The sequence below is a fragment of the Neolamprologus brichardi genome, chromosome 9, assembly GCF_056152115.1.
Source record: "Neolamprologus brichardi isolate AB-2024 chromosome 9, ASM5615211v1, whole genome shotgun sequence".
NCBI lineage: Eukaryota > Metazoa > Chordata > Actinopteri > Cichliformes > Cichlidae > Neolamprologus > Neolamprologus brichardi.
In genome coordinates, this window is record NC_142112.1 from 2,271,652 (window position 1) to 2,298,630 (window position 26,979).

Here is a 26,979-nt window from a genome sequence, read left to right on the forward strand (position 1 = left end):
TCTTTACAACATCAAACATTAAGCCATGCACTACAATGTATATAACACATAAACACAAGCATATCCAAACCCTTTCACTGGTTATTAGGCCCACGCGTTTAGCGATTAGCTTAATGCTAACATTACATGGGAAATCCCATAGACAGGCTAACGTGTTAGCATCGCAGCCGTTTTTCCTCACAAAAGAAAGTTTCTCACACAAAACTCTAAACTGCTACACAAAACTAACGCTGGAAAGCTTACAAAACAAATAGCAACTACTTACAGGCATGTGCTCTCTCAGGCTCAGCAAGAAAAAGTGAACAAAAAGTGGAACAGACGACAGTTTGGCTAAAGGACTATTTTTCACTGGTGAGGTACTACGACAAGTCTGCTGGTACAAAAAACACACACCCAAATTATCATGCCTGCCTTAAAGGGGCAGCACAGGCGGAACTTCTCATCATATCTCTAAGGGAAACGCCAGCCACCCTTCGGAGGAAACTCATTTCCATTGCTTGTATCCGTGAGGTCGTTCTTTTGGTCACTTCCCACAGCTGGTGACCACAGGTGAGGGCAGGGACGTATATCAACCAGTAAATTGAGAGCTTCCCTTTTACACTCAGCTCTCTCATTACATGACCGACTGGTACAGCGTCTACATCACTGAAGACACAGCACCAATCCTTGTTTTGATATCCCACCCCCTTCTCCTGTCACTCGTGAACAAGACACTGAGGTACTTAAAGTCTTCCACTTGGGGGAAGACCCTGAGTGGGCACTCCGATTTGGATGTGCTGATTCTTGTTCCCACCGATTCACACTCACCTGGGAACCATAACATATTGTTCCTCCTGTATCCGAGGTTTAACTAACCGATGGACTCTCCTTTCCAGCACCCTGGCATAGACTTTACCAGGGAGGCTGAGGAGTGTGATCCCCCTATAGCTGGAACACAACCTCTGGTACCCCTTCTTAAAGATGGGAACCACCAGCCCGGTCTGCCAATCCAGAGATACCGCCCCATATCGCCAGGTGACATTCCATGTGCCAGTTCCTAGTCCTAATCTGCTAGGGCCTCCGCTTCTGGCCGCTGCCCAACGCATATTGCACCCAACCACTACAGCGCATCCTGCGGGTCATGGGCCTACAGGAGGATGGGCCCAGGTGATAATGATAATAAAGGTGACAAATCAAATTAGTGAGGATGGCCAGCTCCTTCTTTTTAACTTCATTTTTGCTGGTCTTCAAATATGAGCAACTTTAAGGTTGGTACCCTTAATGTTAATGAGCCAGGGATGTTTTAAAGACATTTTTCAATAGTATAAGGCAGTATGTCCTTGAAATTATTAACAGCAGTCTGTCTTCTGGTGTGGTTCCTGCACATTTCAAACATGCAGTAGTGCTGTGTTGAGGTTTAAATTTATCATCTTAAATGTTTATATGCTGATTATATTGCTTCATATAAGAAAGGCCTAACTCTGAGTACACTCTGTGCCAAAAAGTGCTGACAGGAAACTGCATGCTTTTGCAGAAGTGTGGTTTTGCAGCTAGAATGAAGTGAAAGTGAAACCAAACTAGGCTGTTTGATCGAAACTTAAAGTGTGGTATGACGTAGAGAGCAAGTATATAAATAACTATGCTTCCGTTTGTGCTTCAGACCTGCCATTGTGTGTTTTGTCTTAAGGTCTCCATATCTGGATATGTAAAATAAAGATCATTTTTTAAAGTAAAAAGACCACTTTTGAGCTGTGTCTTTTTGGCCGTAAAGAATCAAAAGAACCGGAATTTAACAGCTGCCCCTGCTTAAGAAACCTGGCTTTAATCACACAGTTTTAGTGAACTATAGGCCTATTTCCAAGCTGCCTTTACTTTCCAAGGTTTTAGATAAAATTGTTTTTAGTCAACTGAAAGATTTTCTAAATGATAATGGTATCTTTGAGGTTTTTCAGTCAGGTTTTAAAACCCTTCATAGCACAGAATCTGCATTATTAAGGGTTTTTAATGACATCCTTCTGTCATGTGATTCTGGTAACCATGTTGTTCTTGTCTTGCTTGACCAGCTTAACTGCTGCTTTTGACACCGTAGACCACAATATTCTAATTTCTTGATTAAGTGATTTAGTAGGTATTGGTGGCACTGCACTCAATTGGTTTAATTCTTATTTGTCAGATCGAACTTTCTCTGTCAGCCTTGTCGGTTCCAAATCATCTTCTGCTCCTCTGTCATGCGGCCTCCCACAGGGCTCAATTTTAGGGCCACTGCTGTTTTTACTGTATTTATTGTCTCTGGGTTCCATCCTTACAAGGCATGGGATCTCATTTCATTGTTATGCCAAATTTATTTGCCACTGAAGCAGAAGGGTGGCATCTCCATAAAACCTCTCATGACATGGCTAGATGACATTAAAGCTTGGTTGGCTCTAAACTTTTTAAATTTTAATGAAAAGAAAACAGAAGTGTTGGTGTTTGGACCCAGTGGTCCCTGTGAGTCCTTCTCTGTAGATTTGGGACCCCTGGAAGTTTATTTTAAACCTGTTGTTACTGACCTTGGTTTTAAGTTGGACAGTGATTTTAAATTGGACAACCAAATCAGAGCAGTGGTGAAGTCCAGTTTTTATCATTTAAGGCAACTGGCAAGAGTAAAACCTGGTCTTTCGAGGCAGCACCTTGAAACAGTGATCCGTGCTTTTATTTCTTCCCGCCTGGACGACTGTAACTCACTTTATGTGGGGGTCCATCAGTCGTTGCTCTCATGCCTGCAGCTGGTTCAAAATGCTGCTGCACGACTCCTAACAGAAACTCGTAAAACAGAGCATGTAACTCCTGTGCTAGCCTCTCTGCACTGGCTGCCTGTGTCTTTTAGAGTTCATTTTAAAATTCTTATGTTTGTTTTTAAATGCCTTCACAGTCTTGCCCCGCCTTACCTCTCTGAGCTTCTTCATCTCCACACACCCTGTCGGTCTCTCAGGTCAGCTGACCAGCTCCTGGAGGTACCGAGATCCAGGAGGAAGCTCAGAGGGGGCGGGGCCTTCTCTATTGTGGCTCCAAAATTATGGAATAATTTGCCCATGCACGTTAGAGAGGCCCCTTCACTGTCCACTTTTAAATCGCGTCTTAAAACCCACTTTTATTCTTTGGCTTTTAACCTCAGTGAAACTTAGTTTTTCATTGAAATGAAATTAGTTATTTAATTAATTATTTTAGTTTTTCTTTCTTTTATTTGGCTTTTATTTATAGCTTATGTAATTTTATTTTATGGTTCCAATGTACAGCACTTTGTGTTAGCTGTGGTTGTTTTAAACTGCTTTATAAATAAAGGTGATTGATTGATTGATTGACCTCTTTACATTGCTTTCAAGCCCCGCTGCAGGTACATCCACCATGGGCTCTGGCAAAACTTCAATACCAATGACACTAACTCAACAGTGTCCATCTGGTCCAAAACTCATTGCAAAACTGACCGGGCTGTTGACCACAATCTGCTGGCCCACCTTGTTAGGGCGGCTAAGCCTACTGTCAGACATGGTAATTCCAGCATCAACTTTGGTCTATTAAATATCCGCTCTTTTAATTGGCATCTCGTCCAGGATCTCCTCTCGGACCGTAAGTTGGATTTTCTTTGCTTGACTGAAATGTGGCAACAACGTAATGGTTTTGTTTCACTTAATAACTCTACTCCATCTGAGTTTGTTTACATCTGTCAACCTTGCAACTCCGGGAGGGACGGTGGCCTCGCAATAATTCACCGCAAGCACTGGAAAGTTCTCCCTGACTCTGCCCCACCCTTCCACTCATGTGAATACATTGCAATAGAGCTCCTTGGATCTAATCCCACCATTATATGTACTGTGTACCGGCCACCTAAGCCAAATAAGCATTTTTTAAATCACTTTGCTGCTCTTCTTACTTCTCAGTACTTTATAATTATTTATATTTATATTTACTTTGATAATTGTTGGTGACTTCAATATCCATATGGACAATGATAAAATCCCTCTTTCCAGAGATTTTACTTCTTGTCTGGAAAGCTTTGGGCTTCTACAATACATAAACATTTTCTACTCATTCTAAAGGTCATATCTTGGATTTGGTCTGCAGTTCTGGCATTACCCACACTCACTGTAAAGCCCATTTGTCTCCCCAATCTGATCACATGTTTACATCTTTTACAGTAAATACAACAGCCTCCAAAACTTGTACTTTCCGTGACATGACATTTAGGAAAATTAGTAATATTAACCCTGCTGATCTTCCATCTGCCATTTATGACCTTCCATTTATGCACAGCTCCTTGTCCCCTGATGAACTTGTTTTGCACTATGATGTCAACCTCCATAATCTTCTTAACATATTTGATCCACTTAAACACTGAACTGTCTCATTTTCCCGTTCAGCACCATGGTTTACTCTTAACCTGTGCCATCTCAAAGATAAAGGACGCCAACTGGAACATCTGTTCAAGAAAACCGGACTTACCATACACAAAGAAATGTATAACGATCATATCTTGTTGTATGTTGTTGGACTGCATTGCTTCAGCCAAATCCGCATACTATTCTGGTTTAATCAGTTCTAGTGAAGGCAACTCCAGGTCTTTCTTTTCATTGTTTAATGAAATTACAAAACCTCCGGACTCATTCCCCTCTCATATGGACTCTGCTGACTTTTGCAACTCTCTTATATCTTTTTTCACTCATAAAATCGCTGACATCCACCAAAAACTTAACTCTGTAGGAGCTTCTAACTGTGAAGTAGACTTTTTGTTTTCCTAACTGTCTTCCTCCCAGTCATTTTCAAGTTTTACTCTTCCCTCCATAGCTGATGTATCAAATCTTATTCAAAAATCTAAATCATCCACTTGCCAGCTCGACCCTCTTCCCACTGTGTTAATTAAAGCTAGTCTTCCCTCAATGGCTCCTCTCAAAACTAGTATTATCCACTCTTCCCTTAACACTGGAATTATTCCTCCATCCCTGAAAACTGCTTTTGTCATTCCAATTCTCAAAAAGCTTGGTGCAGATTCCAATAATTCTGATAATCACTGCCCAATATCAAACCTCCCCTTTATTTTGAAAATCCTTGAGAAAGTTGTTGCCTTCCAGCTTCACTCATACCTCAATGACCAGATTAGCATCCATTGGCATTAGTCACACCCCTCTTGGCTAAGACCGCACTCAGTTTATTCAATTTAAATCCCACTCTTCAAGTTTCTTTCCTGTTTCTGCTGGTGTGCCCCATGGTTGAGTATTAGGGTCTCTTTTATTCATTATCTACATGCTCCCTCTTGGATATATATTCCGAAGATATAATATCAATTTTCATTGTTATGCTGATGACACCCAGCTCTACATTTCCTCCAAACCTAATTCATCCCTTCCACCTAACTCCTTCCGTCTTATGGAGATGAGATCATGGTTCTCCTCCAATTTTCTCAAGCTTAACAGTAATAAATCAGAAGTCTTACTCGTTGGCACAGCCGCTACCTTAACCAAATCTCACAGTTTGTCCATTAATATTGAAAATTCCCCCATACTTTCTTCCCTGCAGGTAAAGAGTTTGGGTGTCGTACTTGAGAGTACTTTCTTATTTCAGTCTCACATTAATTACATAACCCAGTCTGCATACTTTCACTTACGTAACATTAACTAACTTCGTCCCTTCCTTACTCCCCATGCTGCTGCCATCCATATCCATAGTTTTATTACTTCCCAGATCGATTATTGCAATTCCTTCCTATTTGGTCTCCCAATAAGTCCCTCCATAAATTTTAACTTCTTCAGAACTCTGCAGCTCAGGTCATAACTCGTACTCCCTTAAGAGACCATATTACCCCAATTCTTCAACAGCTTCACTGGTTGCCCATAGAAGCCAGGATAAACTTTAAAGTCTTAGTTCTCACGTTTAAGTGTATTCATAACCTTGCCCCTCCTTATCTCTGTCATCTGCTTCATATCACCACTTGTTATGCCTCCTCGAGGGCAGGAAGGGGTAACACAACAACTCCAGAAACTCGGTACAAGTGTTATAAACAGAAAAAAGTTTAATGGTAGCTTTCTCACAAAAACAATAACCCAAATTCATACAACAAATGTGGAGGAGAAGGAAACAGTCAGGTTGTGTCAAAAAAACCCCACCAAAAAAGACAAAACCAAAACTTAGCTGAGCTCTTATCCTAGAAAAACAAAAAAAGGGGAAAAAAACCCTAATCTTCAACTCAAAACAAGCTCAAAATTGATTTTTTTTAATTCAAGCAACCAGATCATGCTAATAATCACCATATCACACAATATGCATCTAAGCTTAAAAAGGATTTGATCATGAATCACACATTTGAGTTAGTAGGCAGAGAACTTTACTTTTCCTACCACTGTATGTATGTCTCATCTACAACTTTATGCACATTAGTGCTTTTCACAGTACTCACACGATCTTGCAAATTTCTAAGACTCTGTTCAACACTGACATATTCTGTTAACTAAAACACATAGGCTTCTTCTGCGCCTCTAACACATCCCAAATCTGTGCTGTAGGTACAAAATGCCCATTCCACAGTCTTTTTGTCAGCTCCTCGAAATATCAGAAAAAGTAATATTTTTCATTGGGGAAAGGCATGAATGTTTCATTTTATTAGGGGCCAAAATTTTACACCCTGTGCAAATATCTAGCCTTTGTGTAATTCCATTCAGAACTGTGCTTAGGGTGACTTTTATGAGCTCCAAAACTGCTATTTGCAACATACCATATGTCTTATAGCGGTGCAGAAAAGTGAGTTCCTGAGGCTGCTTCTCAGCAGTCTCTGGGGATTCATGGGACCATTGGCTTCTAGTGTGATTGGTCCAGGTTTTTGTCTATTGGCTCTCAAATTGGTACAGAAGACATGACTTTTTTATCCGGAGAGTCTTACTCTTAACTCTGATGTTTTGTTTTGTTTTAAATGTTGACCTATTCTTTTTGTCATCATGTATTAAACCACTGAATGAATGAGGAATATATAGTTTCAATGGATTCTTTGGATTGTATGTTATGATGAAGTTTAACTCAGGAATAATATAAATGATTTGTATGAGTATGCAGAATAAACTGTCTTATACATACTTAACTCGACCAGACATCAAACATTATAACTTACAAATAACAGTCATGAACTTATTCAAAATATGAGTAGTAGCATGCTTTTTGGCTGTTTTTTTGAACATTTGAGTGCATAATTCATCTGAGACATCTGAGCTAAATGCATCCATGAGATGACATGAAATAATCACTTACTGGATGTTGTAGTGAACCTTTCGAAGGTTGTGGCTTTTGCTAAACCAAAGTGTGTGAACACAGAAAAGCTTTATTCTTTGAACAAAACGGTTTTCAAGCCTATAGAGAGTAGTGTAAAAAAATCAATTTCAATTCAATTCAATTCAATTTTATTTATATAGCGCCAAATCACAACAAATGTCGCCTCAAGGCGCTTCATAGATACAGAGAAAAGCCCAACAATCATATGACCCCCTATGAGCAAGCACTTTGGCGACAGTGGGAAGGAAAAACTCCCTTTTAACAGGAAGAAACCTCTGGCAGAACCAGGCTCAGGGAGGGGCGGGGCCATCTGCTGTGATTGGTTGGGATGAGAGAAGGAAGACAGGATAAAAGACATGCTGTGGAAGAGAGACAGAGATTAATAACAGATACGATTCAATACAGAGAGGTCTATTAACACATAGTGAGTGAGAAAGGTGACTGGAAAGGAAAAACTCAATGCATCATGGGAATCCCCCGGCAGCCTACATCTATTGCAGCATAACTAAGGGAGGATTCAGGGTCACCTGGTCCAGCCCTAACTATATGCTTTAGCAAAAAGGAAAGTTTTAAGCCTAATCTTGAAAGTAGAGATAGTGTCTGTCTCCCGAATCCAAACTGGAAGCTGGTTCCACAGAAGAGGGGCCTGAAAACTGAAGGCTCTCCCTCCCATTCTACTTTTAAATACTCTAGGAACAACAAGTAGGCCTGCAGAGCGAGAGTGAAGTGCTCTAATAGGGTAATATGGTACCACAAGGTCATTAAGATAAGATGGGGCCTGATTATTTAAGACCTTGTATGTGAGGAGCAGGATTTTGAATTCAATTCTGGATTTAACAGGAAGCCAATGAAGGGAAGCCAAAACAGGAGAAATCTGCTCTCTCTTTCTAGTCCCTGTCAGTACTCTTGCTGCAGCATTTTGGATTAACTGAAGGCTTTTCAGTGAGTTTTTTGGACATCCTGATAATAATGAATTGCAGTAGTCCAGCCTGGAAGTAATAAATGCATGAACTAGTTTTTCAGCGTCACTCTGAGACAGGATATTTCTAGTTTTAGAGATGTTGCGCAAATGGAAGAACGCAGTCTTACATATTTGTTTAATATGTGCGTTGAAGGACATATCCTGGTCAAAAATGACTCCAAGGTTCCTCACAGTGTTACTGGAGGCCAAGGTAATGCCATCCAGAGTAGGAATCTGGTTAGATACCATATTTCTAAGCTTTTCAGCGCCGAGTACAATGACCTCAGTTTTATCTGAGTTAAGAAGCAGAAAGTTAGTGGCCATCCAGGTCTTTATGTCTTTAAGACATTCCTGCAGTTTAACTAATTGGTGTGTGTTATCTGGCTTCATGGACAGATAGAGCTGGGTGTCATCTGCATAGCAGTGAAAATGTACGCTATGTCTTCTAATGATGCTGCCTAGGGGAAGCATGTATAATGTAAACAGAATTGGTCCTAGCACTGAACCCTGTGGAACTCCATAATTAACCTCAGTGTGTGAAGAGGACTCTCCATTTACATGCACAAATTGGAGTCTATTAGATAGATATGATACAAACCACTGCAGTGCAATACCTGTAATACCTACAGCATGTTCTAATCGCTCTAATAGGATATTATGGTCAACAGTATCGAATGCTGCACTAAGGTCAAGAAGGACAAGCACAGAGATGAGTCCACTGTCAGAGGCCATAAGAAGATCATTTGTAACCTTCACTAAAGCTGTTTCTGTGCTGTGATGAACTCTGAAACCTGACTGAAACTCTTCAAATAAACCATTCCTCTGCAGACGATCTGTTAGCTGTTTGACAACTACTCTTTCAAGGATTTTTGATATGAAAGGAAGGTTGGAGATTGGCCTATAATTAGCTAAGACTGCTGGGTCTAGAGATGGCTTTTTGAGTAAAGGTTTAACTGCAGCCACCTTGAAGGCCTGTGGTACATAGCCAATTATTAGAGATAGGTTGATCATATATAAGATCGAAGAATTAATCAATGGCAGGACTTCTTTGAGCAGTTTTGTAGGAATGGGGTCTAAAAGACACGTTGATGGTTTGGAGGAAGTAATTATTGAAGTTAACTCAGAAAGATCGATTGGAGAAAAAGAGTCTAACTTAACATCAATGGAACTAAGAGTAGCTGTAGATAATATTACATCTGTGGGATAATTATTGGTAATTTTTTCTCTAATGATAAAAATTTTATTTGTGAAGAAGTTCATGAAGTCATCACTAGTTAACGTTAAAGGGATGGTTGGCTCAAAAGAGCTCTGACTTTTTGTCAGCCTGGCTACAGTGCTGAAGAGAAACCTGGGGTTGTTCTTATTTTCTTCAATCAGTGATGAGTAGTAAGCTGTTCTGGCTTTGCGGAGGGCTTTCTTATAAAGCAACAAACTATTTCTCCAGGCTAAATGATGATCCTCTAAATTTGTGACACGCCATTTCCTCTCCAGATTACGAGTCATCTGCTTTAGGGTACGTGTTTGAGAATTATACCACAGGGTCAGGTACTTCTGATTAGAGACCTTAGTTTTCACTGGAGCTACAGTATCCAGAGTCGTACGTAGTGAGGAGGTGAAATTATTAACAAGATAATCGACCTCTGCAGACATCCAGCCTGAAACTGGTATAAAAAAGCAATACTTATGGTTACCTGTTATATAGTGTTCCTGAGCAACTTATAAAAAAGTGTTATTTGTATTTGTGCGATGATGGGTACCGTAGGAAACGTCACACACACACATACAGTAGGGGGAAAAAGAGAGTGAGAGAGAGAGAGGTAATGAAAACTTGTTAAATAAATAAATAAATAGAATTGTAGTAACTTTTGTGTGGATTTTATCTTCTTTTCCAGCGTCTTCCCAGCGCGGGGTCTACTGCATGGCTCTGTCTTCTCCAATTGGATCGGTCTTGGGTGTCTCTGGGGCGAGATCCACTGCGCACATTGCTTCGGTCTTCCTTGCCGTCGGAGCCCTCCAGGGTCGAGTCGGAGGGCTGTTCTTGACACCGAATTCTCCTCACTGCACATCATGTGTCCATACCACCGTAGACGTGCTTCCCTCAATTTTCTTTTTGATTGAGGCAACGCCGAGTCATTTTCAGACATCTTCGTTCGTCACTCAATCCAGGCAGGTTAAGTCCACCATCCACCTGAGCATCGTTTTGACCTCCACAGTATTGAGGATCTGCTCTCTTCTTTTGGTGGCTGGCCAGCATTCTGCTGCTATAGGGCCATCAGCTGTTTCACTGTCTTGTAGATCTTAGCTTTGAGGTGTTCGGGCATCCTCTTATCACACAGGATGCTGGTGGATTCATGCCATTACAGCCATGCTGCGTTGATTCATGAGCACACATCTGGGAGGGTCTCACTGTCCGCTGAGATCAGAGAGCCGAGGTATTTGAATCGGGTGGTCTTCTTTAACTCCTGGCCGTCGATCTGGATCGATCCTGGAGTCCGAGGGCCACATTCTAGATGCTCTGTCTTCTTGTTGTTCAGGTGCATTCCACTTTCTTCCCGCCGGTCCTTCCATTCCTGTGACTGCTCTCGGAGGGGTGGGTGGTCTGGGTCTCCAAGTGCCACATTGTCTGTGTAAAGGAGGGTCCAGAGTATTGGTGATGGTAGGTCGGCTGTTGCTGTGTCCATGCAGAGGATGAACAGCAGGGGTGACATTGCTGAGCCTTGTGGATTTTATATTTACAGTCAAATGAAAGTAATCTCTATTGAGAGGTGTATTTAAATGCCATGTTACATTCTTGATCAGGAGTTTATTTACTTTTTATAGAGGTAGCTCTAAAACAGTTTTAAACTGTGATTTAAATTGGTGTAATATGCATACTATGTGTTTTCTCTAATCATAATGTGTTTTAGGTTGAGAGGTATCGGGTAACATCTTTTGACTAAATTAAATGTGATAGCACTGGTAGCCCACTGTTGTATATGTCTGTGATTCATCTTTAGGAAAAATGTCTTTGTTGCACAGACAAAACTACAGGCCTTCCAGCAGGTAATTTCCATCAAGGAAAGTTGCCTTCTAGGAAAATGAACAATAAGACACAGTCACCTTCTTTGATTTGGCCTCAGAGCCATAGCTTAATTATAGTGTTAAAGTGTATGGTGGCATTGGCAAAGTAACGCACTTATTTAACACAACTAATGACAGGAAAAGTGATTTAACTTTTTCTATTTTGGTGGGTGTGGCGGGTGTTTTTGGTTTGTTGCATATGCCGAAGACAAGATTGAATACCCACCACCCGCACTAGGCCATGGCTTACATCCTGATCCCTTACTACCCGTTTTCAGTGATACCTTCATCTCATGAACTAGCAAAGGTACCTTGTACAGAGGATCATGCACATGTACACGCACGCCCATGCATGAGTTAAAATGTTGGGGAATAAATAGTGCATAATGTTTACTACTGATCACAGTGGGGGCAAAAGGTGATTGAACATGGCATGGTTGTTGATGCCAGATGGTCTGAGTATTTCAAAAACTGTTGATCTACCGGCAAATTTCCCACACATCCATCTGCCCGGTTTACAGAGCACGGTCTGAAAAAAATAAAATATCGGACTGTAAACAAACGGACTGTAGTCATTGGGTTAGCATGTTCTAAGTTCCCTGTACATCTTTTTAATATTCGGAAGAATCATAGTCCATTCCTGATTAGTAAAGCTATACTAAGGTCAGTTTCCCAGGTTTATTGTAGCGTGGGGAGCCTTTATCTGTGTCCTTTAAAGCACTGAATAATATTTAGATACCTCATAACCTCCCCCAAAGACTTTCCTAACATAAGCCTATTGTTAAAGGAGGTGTGGAGGGAGATCCAAAGAGCTGGAGATGTCGAAGTTGCAAATATTTCAAAAACTGACTCTGTGAAGAAGATGAATTCCTCTATGGATTCACAGTCTCCAGAGAAATGGACACTTATCAATGCATTTGTTGAACAGCCTGTTAAATTGATGAAAGTACTTTGTTGGGATCTTCAGCTTGTAGTAAGGAACTGAATTATGGAGTACAGTTCATTTTAATTATTTAACTATGCCCCAAAGAGAAAGAAATAGGGTGGGACCATCGAACTATATTTGATCCAAATGTTTGAAAGGTATATGTAGCTGTTTCAATTCTTTCAATTAAAATAAATTATAAAATTTTGGAGAGAAAAGTTGAATATTTAAAAAAATATTAAAGTTAGAAATGAGAAAAGAAATAGCGCACTTGTCATGTACTGCAAAATAAGGAAATTTGATCTGCATTTGCTGAAGCTGCTCTCAAAAAGGGAAATAAAGTATAATGCCCCACCTGGCCCCACCTTATCATGCGAGCATGATAAGGTGGGGCCAGGTTTCACAATGAACTCACCCGAAACTCTGGCTGATTGGGACCCACACCCAGTTTCACACCTTGGCTCAGGCGATTAGAGGATCATCAGGGGGTCCTTTTGTCTCTCTGTGGGGGGAAACTCCCACTAGGTTTAAATCTGGGACTCTCCACCATTTGACCTTAGAACTGAAGAAGCTTCTCAGATGAGAGGTGAAACATCTTCAAGTAACTTAAAGAAGTCCAGACGCTTTTCTTTGCAAGCTCCTTTGACAGCTTGAAACTATCTAAATATTATTTACAAAGATACACTGAAAACATCTTAGGAGCTCAACTATTTTTGTTAATTTAAGCAGAAAGATTGATTTAATCACACGGATGAGACAAAATGTCTTTGATACAAGTAAAACAGATTATTATGAACAGGCTACTTTTTTAGCCACATAATGCTGGGCGTACACTGTGCGATTTTTGGCCCATTTTGAGCCGATTTTTCAGTCATGCAACCATTTTTGTCAGGATCCCTGGGCAGTCATGGACTTTTATATTATATGTATTTTTGGTGTTGCTGCCCCTCTTCTCCATGTTTGTAGATATGAGTGTGTGTGTGGGTGTGTGTATGGGTGCAGGTGTGTCTGAACACTTGTTTACAGGCGCCTTCAGACCTGGTGGGTGTGGCCCTGCTAGGGGACTGGTCACACCCGAAGCCACACACCTGCTGCTGATCAGGGCTCGTCGGGGGAGCTACTTAGGAGTGTCTTGGAGCTCCCACCGACGCGGGATCATTGAGTTAGACTCCCAAGTCAGTGTTAGTCCAGGCAGGACTTATCGTGTTTGCCTGCAGGGGTCAGTGTCTAACGGCTGCTTCCATTATTTTCTCTGCAGGAGGAGCGTGGAGAGGAAGGACAGCACGCACAGGCTGTGCAGAGTCACGACAGTGGGGAGCACGAACACGGATGCCACTGGAAGACACACACGGGAGTCTTGGGGAGCACGGGGATTATTTGTGCATCAGTATTTACCACACTGTAAATAAACGCACTGTCTACACACAGAGCTCCGCGCTTGGGTCCTCATTCCCTACGTCCCCACGGTCTGCCAGCCAGACCGTGACAGTTTTCGTGACCGGCCCGAGTTTTGCCTTCATCGTCTGTCGTGCATCGTCTAGTATCCATGGTAACGAGAAGCGATTAACACCTCACAACCGTATGTATAATATAATAGTGTATCAGATGTGGGTGTGAGTGTTTGCTGGTTGTCTCGGTGCCCTGTCCTGAGTTATATTAGCTATCTGCTGAAATTCAATATAGCAGAAACTGTAAAAACAAAAGAAAAAAAAAGAGGTGATGTATTTTCTCCATCTCCCACTCTTTCCTTCACTCATGAAGAAGACCCCAAGATACTTAAATTCCTCTGCTTGGGGCAGTGACTCATCCCTGACTTGGAGTAGGCATGGTGGTAAGCATCGGCAGATCTGAAGAGCCGTCCTTGGATCTGTTACATTTATAATTTCAGCGTTCCTCATCTAGCCCCCACTCCTCCTGTTATTCTGGTACTTCATTTTTCATGTCATACACAGTTTCGATCAAAACAACTTCTTTACCTCTGCCCTTACTTTATGTGTGTGTGTTGCTGGTAGTGATTACGTGTGCTACTCTCTGCCTAGTTCTGCTTTTCCGTCTGCATCCTGTTCTTAATGTTCTGCCTCTGCAGCTCTGCACAAGACTTCCTGTTCTGCACAGTTCCAGTCTGGCTGAGCAGTTTGTTTGCGAGTCAAAGCTGGCCTTCCTTTATACAGGCCTTTATTATTAAAATACATAAAACAAAATACACAGAAAATAAGCACTAGAAAATATCTTTTTCCTTAACACCAACCTTTTCCAGCTGAGGATGGTGATTATTCTCATTCACGCCACTTCACACACAGCTGCAAACCTCAGCAGTGCAAGCTACAGGGCACCACCTGATCAAACCAACACAACAATATTATCCACAAAAGGCTAAGATGACATTCTGAGGCCACCAAAGTAACTCAATTCAATTCAACTCAATTTTATTTATATAGCGCCAAATCACAACAAAAGTCGCCTCAAGGTGCTTTATATAAGTAGAAATCGTCCTCTACCTGGCTAAGCTTAGAGATTCTGTCCATAAAAACAGAACTGGTTACCAAGAGTCCAACATGCACTGGGACCGTTGTTGGCATTGTTGGCTCCTCCAACAGTTATACAGGGATTGAATGACCCATACTGTGATGGACCGAGCAGCAAATGAAACTTAGGCACAGGTTGAAGTCCAAAAAATGATTTTTTATTTAACCCAAAAACATAATTGATTAAATCATGCAAAAAGAATCAAAATCGTGGGCCCATAAAAGAGGTCAAAATAAGATAACTCTACTCAAAGTTAACAAATCATACTGGTAACTCAAAAAAAACTGACGTCACTTAACGAGACAAAGGGGAAACTCGGATTTTGAATTTTTTGTCTGAATTTAGATCAATTGTGCTAGTAGTCAAAAACGGCCAATTACACCCTGGACCCCAGAGGGTTAAATAGTGGCTGATCAGCCCACAAAAATGGGGAAAAACACACAAAACCTAACTGAAACTAACATAATGAACTCCAATTCCCCCCCATGGTCCCGAGTTATGGAATGAGCCAATTTGCAGTCTTCCATCAAAGCTCGCTCCACCCCTTTTCCACCTCTTGGCTCCTCAATCAAGGGACTGGAGCAGCTGCAACAAAGGTAACAAAGATTAAATCATACATAACAGTGTAAACTAAAATGTTTGCACTTATTTTAGAATGCAGTGTTATGTGGGTATGTGAATTAATTCTAAACCAAAACCAGTTATTTATTGTCTTGTAAATTAATTCCTATATTTAAAGAAAGACAAATGTGAATGCAATATTATGTATAAGCCTGTAAGTGCAGCCATCACACATACCAATGGGCCAAACACCCCATACACCTTGAATAGTTCCCACAACAAAGTCAAGTGCCTTCCCTAAGCCCACCAAAGAGATGTGGACTTGTTGGGTAAACTCTCACTCACCCTCGACTATTCGTCAGTTCAATTCAATTGAATTTAGTTTTATGTATAAAGCACCAAATTACCACAACAGTTGCCTCAAGGCACTTTATATTGTAAGGTAAAGACCCTGTGATAAAAATCCCAATAATCAGAAGACCTTCTCTGGATCAGTGCTTTCCTTTCCAGTGGAAAGGAAAAACTCCCATTTGACAGGACGAAACCTCCAGCAGAACCAGCCTCAGAGAGGGACAGCCATCAGCCATGGCTGGTTGGGGGTGAGAGGAGGAAGAGAAGACAAAGCCTCAATTAGAAGGACTCAACTCCCTGGCATAACTCTCAAATACACATCTGAAAGCACAGAGATTGTAAGCTGCAGAGGAAATGGTGTCGCAATAATTTAGAAGATCATCATTTACCCTGGAAAAATAGTTTCTGATTCTCTTTAAAAAAAAACCTCAGTAAGTTCAGAACATCTTCCACTCATCACTGAAAAAAGAAAATATGAACAACCCTAGGTTTCTTTTCAGCATTGTAGTCAGGCTGACATAAAGTCAGAGCTTTGTTAAGCCAAGCATTCCTCTGACACCATTTCTTCAAAACTGCTCAAAGAAGTTCTAAAATTTATTAATGCTTCAATCTTAAATGTGATCAACCTATTTCTAGTAATCGCCTACACACCACAGGCCTTTAAGCTAGCATTACATAAACTGTTACTTAAAAAGCCATCACTTGACCCAGCTGTCTTAGCTAATCATAAGCAAATCTTCAACCTTACTTTCATCATTGAAAGAGTGGTTTTAAAACAGCTACCTTATCATCTGTAGACGAATGGCTTATTTTAGGAGATTCAGTCAGGTTTCAGGACTCATTACATCACAGAAACAGCTTTAGTGAAGGTTACAAATGATCTTCTGACCGTGGAGTCATGTAAATGGGGAGTCCTCTTCACAAACAAAGGTTAATGATGGAATCCCACAGGGATCCATGCTAGGACCAATATTGTTTATATTATACATGCTTTGCTTCGCGAATTTTATTTAAAGGTATAGCATAGATTGGCATTGCTATGCAGATGATACTCAGCTCTATCTGTCCTATCCCTAGCCCTAACCATAACCTTTTTCCTGACCGTAACCAGGGCTTTAATGATGTTAAATAGCGTGTTTCTAAGCGATTTGAAGAAAAAGAGCGAACATGTGTAGATTGAGTCCATACGGTTCTCATATTTCCTCATTTTTCCGAGGTCGTCATTCAGGAACGTGGTGGGTAGCCGAAAACGTAATCTGTTGACGATTTGTCACCTAGCATAAAATGTTACGCTTTGGGAGTGAGAACGTGTTGTTGATGACCATCTTATTACAGAGTTTCAATGGTCTATCCAAAAATCTATGGATTTTCATCAAAAAGAAGATGTGAAACATATGACCCAAAAATAAAGATGAACTGAAGGCCACTATCAAAGCCTATTAGGGAGTTTATAAATGAATATTTGTTTTTCAGTAGTTGGAAATATTTGGACATACTTAAATAGTTTCAGATAGTGTTTTTTTTTTTCCTGAGCTACAATTTTCCATTTTTGAGATGCACTATAAGTGTGTGGGTGCCACATGTCTATGTACATGTTTAATTGATAACCTGATCCCTGAGGTAAGCACTCATAAGATGAATATTCGCTATTAGGGTATTCTCATTAGTGTGTGACCTTCAAGTGAGCTCTCTCTGTATTGATTGCCTCAGCCACGGTTGACACTGGCCTTTCAATGAAGATTGCTCCCCATCACTGCAACAACAACACCACCACCGCAGACGTTCGGTTGGAACATTATCGTTTAAAGAGCAGAGCCAGGACAATAATCTGTTCTTGTAGAGGCCAGGTGATGATCAATCAGAATGAGTGGATAGGATGCTGAGAAAAGAGCAGCACCCTAAAGTCAAAAAATATAAGAAATATTACATTAACTAACTTTATCACGTGTATCAAAAAAACAAGCAAAAAAACAAAGTTTGGGAAAGATTTAACTGGAAAATGTTGCCAAATACACTGGAAAAAGGAGATTGGTATTAAATTCACAAGTCGTTTTGAAAGAGGAACGGCCATATAAGAGGAAAAAGCAGAAGAAACTCGTTCCATAGCTTAAAGTGGACATGTATAGAGACTAATTTACACTATGGAGCCCTAGTCTCAAAAACCGATGTAAATTTAACACTGTCTGTGAAGCTGGATTTAAGAAATAAGTATTTGAAGTTTTCACAAAATGTTTAGTGCCACGGAAAAGAGGGATCCAGGCGCGGTTCTCCTCAACAGCAAAACAGTGCGTTTATTTACAGTGAAACAAAACAGGTAAGTCCGACAATTCACTCCAAAAGTGCAATTTTCAAACAGTGCTCGTCCTTTGCTCCCTGTGTTCTCCGTGCTGAGGCTCTGAGTGTATGTGCTCCCCAACTTGCTTCTCCATCCGACTCTCCTGGGGGAAGAAAGAAATCCACAATTAGCAACTCGCTAGCCGAATACCAAAAGCACACTTCTCGCACACACTCTACCAGTTAGGAGTAATAATCCCATGTCGACTGTTGCCGCGAGCCCAGCCCACCATAATCACTTAAGGTGGGCATGAGACACTACAAGTATAAAGGCTAATTTACTCTATGGAGCCCTACTCTAAAAAGGCATGATCGATTTAACACTGTCTATAAAGCTGGTTGGATTCAACTGTCTCTAGACTCAGTACTTATTTTCTTCTAAGGAAATATTCTCTGAAATCGTAAAAACTATTCAAGACATACTGTATAAAACAGTGAGTGAAAAAAAAAGTATGTACACATGAAACATTCAATGCATCATGGGAGTGTAGGCCTATTGCAGCATAACTAAGGGAGGATTCAGGGTCACCTGGTCCAGCCCTAACTATATGCTTTAGCAAAAAGGAAAGTTTGAAGTCTAATCTTGAAAGTAGAGATAGTGTCTGTCTCCTGAATCCAAACTGGAAGCTGGTTCCACAGAAGAGGGGCCTGAAAACTGAAGGCTCTGCCTCCCATTCTACTTTTAAATACTCTAGGAACAACAAGTAGGCCTGCAGTGTGAGCGCGAAGTGCTCTGATAGGGTGATATGGTACTACAAGGTCATTAAGATAAGATGGGGCCTGATTATTTAAGACCTTGTATGTGAGGAGCAGGATTTTGAATTCTGGATTTAACAGGAAGCCAAAACAGGAGAAATCTGCTCTCTCTTTCTAGTCCCTGTCAGGACTCTTGCTGCAGCATTTTGGATTAACTGAAGGCTTTTCAGCGAGTTTTTAGGACATCCTGATAATAAGCAAAAAGTTAGAGGTCATGCAGTTCTTTAAACCTTTAAGATATTCCTGCAGTAACTAATTAACTAATTGAGCTAATTTTAGCAAACTCTGGTGTTTGCCAAAGGCATGTGCCTTTTACTGATGAGTGACTTCCCTCTAGCACCTCTGTCACAGATGTTTATTGGTGGAATGATGCAGAAGTGGTAGTCTTTCTGAAAGGTCGTAGTCTTTCCAGCATTGCACTCTCTCCACAGAGCAGTGTTGGAGCTCTGTCTGAGATCTCCGGGTTTTTGGACGCTCGCTGAGTAGTCTAGACTAGATTAAGGCCCTTCTACCCCGATTTAAGGCCATGTGTCTTGTCTAGACTAGTCAGAGGGCTAAGGCCTTCAATTCCTAAGGCTAAGGCCTTCAATACTTATAGTTTTTTTCATTTATGGAAGATGGAGGCCACTGTCATGTCAGGTGGCAGAGCAGGTCACCTGCCAATCCCCCGTCTGCTCTAGTCTGCATGCCAAGTATCCTTGGGCAAGATGGTAAACCCATGTTGCTCTCTGATGCATCCATCTGAGTATGAATGTGTGTGAATATTAGATAGAAAGCACTTATGTAGAAAGAGCATAGTTGAAAGAGGGAAGTGTAAAGGGCTTTAAGTGCTCAGAGTAGAAAAACACTATATAAGAACGCCATAACCAAGTGGCCGGCACAGTATACAGGTATATCTGTGCAGAGTATGGCCTGGAAGACCCAAGGTCAAAATGGGACCCACTCCCTAGGGTGGTCGAGAATGACTGAGCTAAGATCCTGTGGAAGAAGAAACGCGAAGGTGAAGACAACAGTGGTTTCAGTGGTAATCAAGGCACTCAGTGCAGTTACCCCCAAGTTAGGCAAGTGGTTCTAGCAGAGTCCAGGAACAACATCTGAGATCCCTGTCCAGAAGGCCACAGTCCTAGAGGTGAGTGGGGGATTTTTTTTAATTTATATATTTGTTTTTGTTTGTTTGTTTGTTTGTTTTTTGGCCGGTGCTGAAAAATTAATCCATGGAAAAATTAAACATACATTCTGGCTTAAGCTACCATATGTCCATAGTTGGTTTCAGCAGATTATTGGTGTTTTAATCCTTTTTCTTTTCTTTTGTGGACATCAGCTCTGTTGGTTACAAACAGAAATGTTGGCTAAAAACTGCAACTGATTTTACAGGCAGTCAGTGAGTGAAAAATACTGTGAGGGCATTTTCAGTGCTCTGTAATTCATCTTCAGTTAAAACTGTGTTGAATCCACCATTATTGAATGGTTATTGAAGTGCAAGCTTCTTCAGTTTGGTGTTGCTGCCTTTACAGATGTGGAGAGAGACACAAGAAATGCTGCTGTTTGTACATATTTAATAATCAGCAGTTGAAGGAGAGTCTAGTCTGTTGCTCTTACAGTTTAATACTCATCTAACTTAAAGATTACATTTTCAGCTAAACAGCCATCTTAACATTAGAACAGCCAAAGTCAGTTTGTTGTATTAGATTCTTTTATTAAAGCATGAAAATGTACAAACATTAAAAAAACTATTCTCCCCTCTTATCTCCCAGGGGTCTCTTAGCTTCTGTATTAAAGTTTCCAGACACTAATAGGCTTAGAAGCCAATAGCTGTGGATTAAGGCATAAAGAGAGGTGAGCCCCCTCACTGTGTCCTCTTCTTGTTTCCCTTTTAGATGAAAAGAGGCACAGACTTAATCTGTCGCTTCGTAGGAAGGAGACATGGCTGGCTGTTCATTTGAAGAGGGTGACATGCAGTGATCTAGTTTCTCTTTCCAGGTCTGTCTAATTACTGGCTTGATCACTGGCCTGACCTTTCACATTCACGCTGGATGGAAGAAAGTGCCAACACCTTGATGGAGCTGGATAATAAGAACAGGAGGATCAGAAGGGTGGCGGAGACACACAGCATGAGGAAAAAAGACAGAAAAAGGGCAGGTCTGCAAAACAATTTGGTAATTGTACCTTTTTATCCCTCAACAAAGTAATGAAACGACCCATATCTCCGACCTTCCTTTTTTTTCTATTGTTCTTCAATGTCCTTCAATTAATTTTTATCCCCCGATGGGCCTACAGCTTTATTTTTATACTTTATTGAAGCGTTACAAAAATTGCCTAGAAATATTATTGCCACCATCAGTTTCATGCTGATTATCGATATCAGAGTTCTCTGGAAAGGTCAGATTTGCAGGTTCTGATTTTAGAATTATGCAGAGCAACTTTCTGAAACAACCTGCAGTTAAAAAGTGCCTTGGAGTTAATGTTATGCATAAATGCATGGTTAGTTAGATGCATAATTCACAGTGCAGCCCTAAAATGAAATGAATGATAGTCAGCCCTAACCTGATCGTTATTCATTGCATCAATCACAAGTTAGAACATGTAGTTCAAGATGCTGTTGAATCTGTTAGAGACCATTCTTGCAGGAAGCACCTTGTAGTTTCCGTTTCATGGTGAAATTACGTTTTTTCCACTTCTGGATTATGGCTGCGCTAGTGCTCACTGGAACCTTCAGTAGTTGAGGAATTTTTCTAACCCTACCCATCATGAGATGTTTCTTGCATGACACCTTGTGTGACACATCACTTTATAGGCAGTCAGCTAGGACTGAACCAGCTAATAGTAATTTGCACTGAGGGATTGGATTACTTCTTAATTACTGATAGATATCATGATGTGTCTGCAAAGGTTCAAAAATGCACTCCAGTGTGACAGATTAGTTTCAGTTTTAAAATACCTTTATTAATAGTAATTTAACAAGGAGAAGTTAATAATGTGGTAATTACTAAGTTATTACCATGAAATTGCCAAAATAATAACCACTTAATATCCAAGTAATATCATGGTGGCAAAAGTGGTTGTTGGGGAATATTACCCTGATATTTATGAAATAGGATAATAAGATCCCCAAAACGGGGGGTAATAATATGAAAATATAGCTTGTAATAGAAAGAAAGAAAATTTATAGAAAGAAAAAAGAATGTAATAATCTGGTCATTTCTAAGTTATTACTACTCAATTACCTCTGGAGGTTTGTGTAATAAGCAGGAAACACAGCTGCAAAATGCAGAACTGTCTGTTTCTATTTAATAACCTATTAAAGCAAACTTAGAAAGTGTGTGATTATTACCTGGAAATACCTGTGGTAGTTTCTGTGTAAAAAGCATGAATAGAAACAGTGTGCAAATAGCTGGCTGTCAGTAAGTGGCAGACTGCTGCCTACTGGGAGTCTGCACATTCAATTTTATCCCTGGATCAAGACAAAGAAGAAGTGGGGCACCAACTGCTAACTTTGGCCACCATTTGTCTTCTTTTTGGCTTGCCTCGTAGAGCCATGCTTGCATAAACCGATGTATCATACACAGTATATTTGGAACAACAGTGGAGACCAATTTCAAGCCAATAGCACAAGTCCCCATCAAGTGTGGGATCTTCCAAGGAGATGCTCTGTCCCCACTGCTGTTCTGCATAGACCTGAACCCCCTCAGTGAGATCATTAACAAGACTGGCTTCAGAAACTGACTGACAGAATGGACCAATCATCAGCCACCTCCTGTACATGGATGATATCAAGCTGTATGCCGTTAGTGAACGAGACATCGAATCACTGATCCACACTACCAGGATATACAGCAATGACACCGGAATGTCGTTCGGACTGGAGAAGTGTAGTTGGATGATAACCAAGAAAGGGAAGGTAGTCAGAACTGAGGGGATCGAACTACCAGAAGGTAACATTGCAGATATGTCTTATATAGTAGTTGCAACTACCTGGGTATCCCACAGGCAAATGGGAACCATGAGGAGTCCACTGGGAAAGCTGCAACCACCAAGTACCTGCAGAGGGTCCGACAAGTCCTGAGGAGTCAGTTGAACGGTAAGAACAAGATCTGGGCCATCAACACCTACGCCGTGCCCGTGATCAGGTACCCTGCTGGGATAATAAGCTGACCAAAGGAGGAGCTAGAAGCCACTGACATCAAGACAAGGAAGCTCCTGACCATGCATGGAGGGTTTCACCCCAAGTCCAGCACCCTGAGGCTGTACGCTAAATGGAAGGAAGGAGGCCGGGGACTGGTGAGAGTCAGCACCAGATTCCAGGATGAGACAATGAAAATCCACAAATACATCATGAAGACGGCCCCAACTGACCGAGTGCTCAGTGAATACCTCAGGCAGCAGAAACCCAAGAAAGTGGTGGAAGAGGAGGAACCATCATGGAAGGACAGGTCCCTGCACAGTATGTACCACCGTCAGATAGAGGAGGCGGCTGACATCGAGAAATCCTACCAGTACAAGATCCATAGAGGTTGGGGTCTATCACACCAGGCAAGACCCCAGGTGCAGGCTGTGTAAAGATGCCCCAGAGACAATCCAGCACATAACAGCAGGGTGTGTTATTATGTTATTATATGTGATATTAAACCTAATTACTAACATTTTGCATGAGTGTTAACGGCATGTTGGTGTGCTGGTGATCCTCCTCAACTGGCTGGTACTTTTTGAAGGCCTTGACAAAACCTGAGTCATTGTCCATGACAGTTGATGGTATTTTGCAGAATATGTCGTAGCATGAGTGAATGTTGTCCAACTCAACAGCAATATTGTCACGAGTATAACAACCTCTGCATGCCAGTGCTGCTTTCCCATGTTTCATGGTGTGTGGATTTATCCAGTGTACCATTACACAAGATAGCTTTTATTACGTTCAGTCCAGATGTCTGCTGTCGTAGAGACATAGTCTAACTCCTCAAATGTCTTTCTGAGCTCGAATTTAATTTTAGCTTAATTACTGTCTGTGTATTTGGATATAGTCTTTCTACATGGCAGGCCTACCCCTCCTCTTGCTGGTATCTTGGCAATAAGAGACTTGAAAGAATCTGACTCGTGTGTTGATAATGGCGGCATGTTCCAGTAACTGAAAATTTTTAATGCCATTATTCTCATCACAGCAGATATCACTCTCAGGGACCTTCCTTTCTTAATGTGTTCAATGCTCCCCCCCCCCCCCCCCCCCCCCCCCCCCCCCGTGCCATATCTCATTATTACACATAATTTATGGACATCTATAGTTTAATTTCTTTGTGGATTGGATGGGTTGTTACCGACACCTGGTGGGAATTCCATGTCAGAAGCATCTGTTTTAGAAACTGCATTAAGTGTGGTGACATTTCAGCTTCAAGAATTGTACCAAAGCAATTGACAAAAACTGTTAAGTCTATGAATGACATTGAATGGCAAAATCACTTTCAGAAATATATTGACTCTCAAAGTCGACATGCCTTCTGTTGACTTCCATATATAAACCAGGGTTTGCCTCCTTTCCTGTCCGAAAGTTACAGACATTGGTAAAAGAAGAGCAACATACTGTAGATGATTGCATAGGAAAGCTAAAGAACTCATCAAAGCAGACTATTTCCTCAGGGATCTACTCTAACAGAATTGTTCTTTTTATATAGACATCTTTATATCTGTTTAGTTAGCCTGTTAGTGTTTGTCAAGCCTTCCGTCGTGATGATGAAAAGACTTTGTCTCTGTGGGTCAAAGACTTAAAATGCACACACGCCCATTGCATGCAGCCACACATAACATGTGCGCTGCATTTGACATTTTCATTTAATTAGCAGTTACCATGCAACTAAACACGGCTCCCAACCACTCTGGCAGGAAACAGTAGCCTGATTATAAGCTTCAGGGTGAGTCACACATAAAACACATTATTTTCATTCAACATAGTGATCACAAATAAAAGTCATCAGATGATAAAACAAATAGAGCACAGTGTGTATTATGGCATCCAAAGAGTTATGGTCTCATCCGACCACACCGCATTCTCCCAGTAAATCACGAGCCTGTTTAAACGTTGTTCAGTAAACTTTAAATGTGCTGTCTTTGCCTATTTCTGGTTTTATTAGATCGATGCAGTGAAAAGGGAAAAGCAACATAAAAAAAACATTGTCCCCGCCCCGGTCCTCAAAGCCAGACCCAATAGCTAATATGCTGTTAAAGGTACGTGAAAGCATTAACTCCAAAGTAATAGCTGGTCAAAATAATAAACAAAAAAAGCTGTTCCAAAAAAGTGCTACCTGCATGAAACAAAACCAAACACAAGCACTACTTCCAACTCCCAATTTTAATAGACTAATAGACAAGAGAAACTGTATGAAAAATGATCACCCTTTCTGCTAAAGTGCTTATTTACACGTGGACAAGAGTATTTACAACACTGTATACAAAACCTAATGGTTCTCAGAAGATGCACACAAAACTGAGTGTTTGGATGCTGAAGACAGGTCTGTTCCTGCTGCCAATTGCTGCCAGGAGAACAACTGCTTGAGACAGGGTTTTTAAAATTGCCAGTTGGTAGTGGGCACCACTCAGCAGCTGCCAGGTCAACGCCAGCCCAAGACAGCTCCCCAGTCAGAAGGAGGCCCTGCAGAGACACTTAAAGACACAATCCAGACACATTGATCCAAAATGTGGCCAGGGACTTAACACGTGCGCATGGCGGTTGAGTTCATTACTTATTCTTTTCTTTGAAACAGTTGTAGGACTGCTTTCTAATTACTGATAGATTTCAGCTGCTCTCATGACTTCCCATGCCTTTTTGCATGTGTTCCATACTTTATCACTGTGTCATTTTCAGTATTACACATTACATAATTTATGGGCATCTATGATTTGGTTTCTTTGAATGTGTGGATAGGATGCATTTTTACTGATATCTGGTGAAAATTTCATGTCAGTAGCTCCTTTGGAAAAAATATTTATTTAGAAATACTTGGTGAAAATATTGCAGATTTTTTCCTCATTTTCCTTTCAAGCACATTCCAAAGATGCTCTGCTTGACTCAGATCAGGTGACTGTGGGTGCAATTGGAGTACAGCGTTTTTCCAATCATCTTTTGTCCAATTTTGGTCCAAAATGTAGCCTCAGTTTCCTGTTCTTAGCTGACAGTGTAGATTTGTTGCTCTAGCCCACCTCTGCTATGTTATGTTTTGTGTGTTCATTGATGATTTTCTAAATAACTTTTTTGTAGTTGATTGAGTTTCTTTTTCCTTCTTATCAGCTAAACATAATACTTCTGACTGATGACTATGTTTGTTGAAAAAAAGCGAAATAGCTGTGTGAGAAAATCCCAGTAGATCAGCATTTTCTGGAATGCTCAAAACTTGAAGAGATGCTTTGTTATAGTAGGAGAAATTGCACTTGGTACTACTAGTGCATATCAGGGATACAGGGCGAGAGTTAAAATTGTCTATGTGATGTGTGTGTGTCTGTCTGCACATTTGTGGTCCTCTGCAGAGACCATGTTGTGGAGTCTGACAGCAGTGGGGAGGAAAGACCTGTGAAATCTCTCCGTCCCACACCATGGGTGCCGCAGCCACTGAAGAAGCTGCTCAGTGCTGTCAGAGTCTCCTGCATGGGGTGGGAGATGTTGGACAACATCTCCCACCCCATGCGAGTGGCTAAACTGTCAACAGGGATGACAGTTTAGCCACCATTCTCCTGTCACTCAACACCTCCACTGGGTCCAGAGGGCATCCAATCCAGAGCTGGCCCTGTGGATCAGCCTATTCAGTCTCTTTCTGCCCCCAACAGACCACTCCTTAAAAGATGGCTGAGACCACCACCATCAACCGCCATCTTGACGTCTTCCAACAACGTTGTCTTCGACGGCTGCTCAAGATCACATATCGGGATTGCGTTACCAATGAAGAAGTATATCGCCGTGCAGGAGTAGAGCCGCTCCATGTCCAAGTCACCAAGCGTCGGTTCAGATTTGCCGGTCACATCCTTCGGCTACCGGACCCGAGACCTGCCCGTGCCGCGGTTCTATGGAACCCGAAGAATGGAAAGAGACGGCGAGGAAGACCTAAAATGACATGGAGGAGCACTTTCCTTGAAGATTTGCGTTCAGTCGAACTGTCATGGGATGAAGCAACAACTGCCGCGATAGACCGAGTTCGATGGCGTTCTCTTGTCGCCTGATGCGCCGATCGGCGCGGGAGGATCTAAGTCTAAGTAAGGAAGA

The 26,979-nt window shown here is 41.3% G+C and overlaps 1 pseudogene; it reads right to left on the minus strand.

Annotated features, from left to right (window-relative positions):
* Positions 1-450: 450 nt before the first annotated feature.
* Positions 451-26,699, minus strand: LOC118455334 (uncharacterized; annotated as a pseudogene).
* Positions 26,700-26,979: the final 280 nt, after the last annotated feature.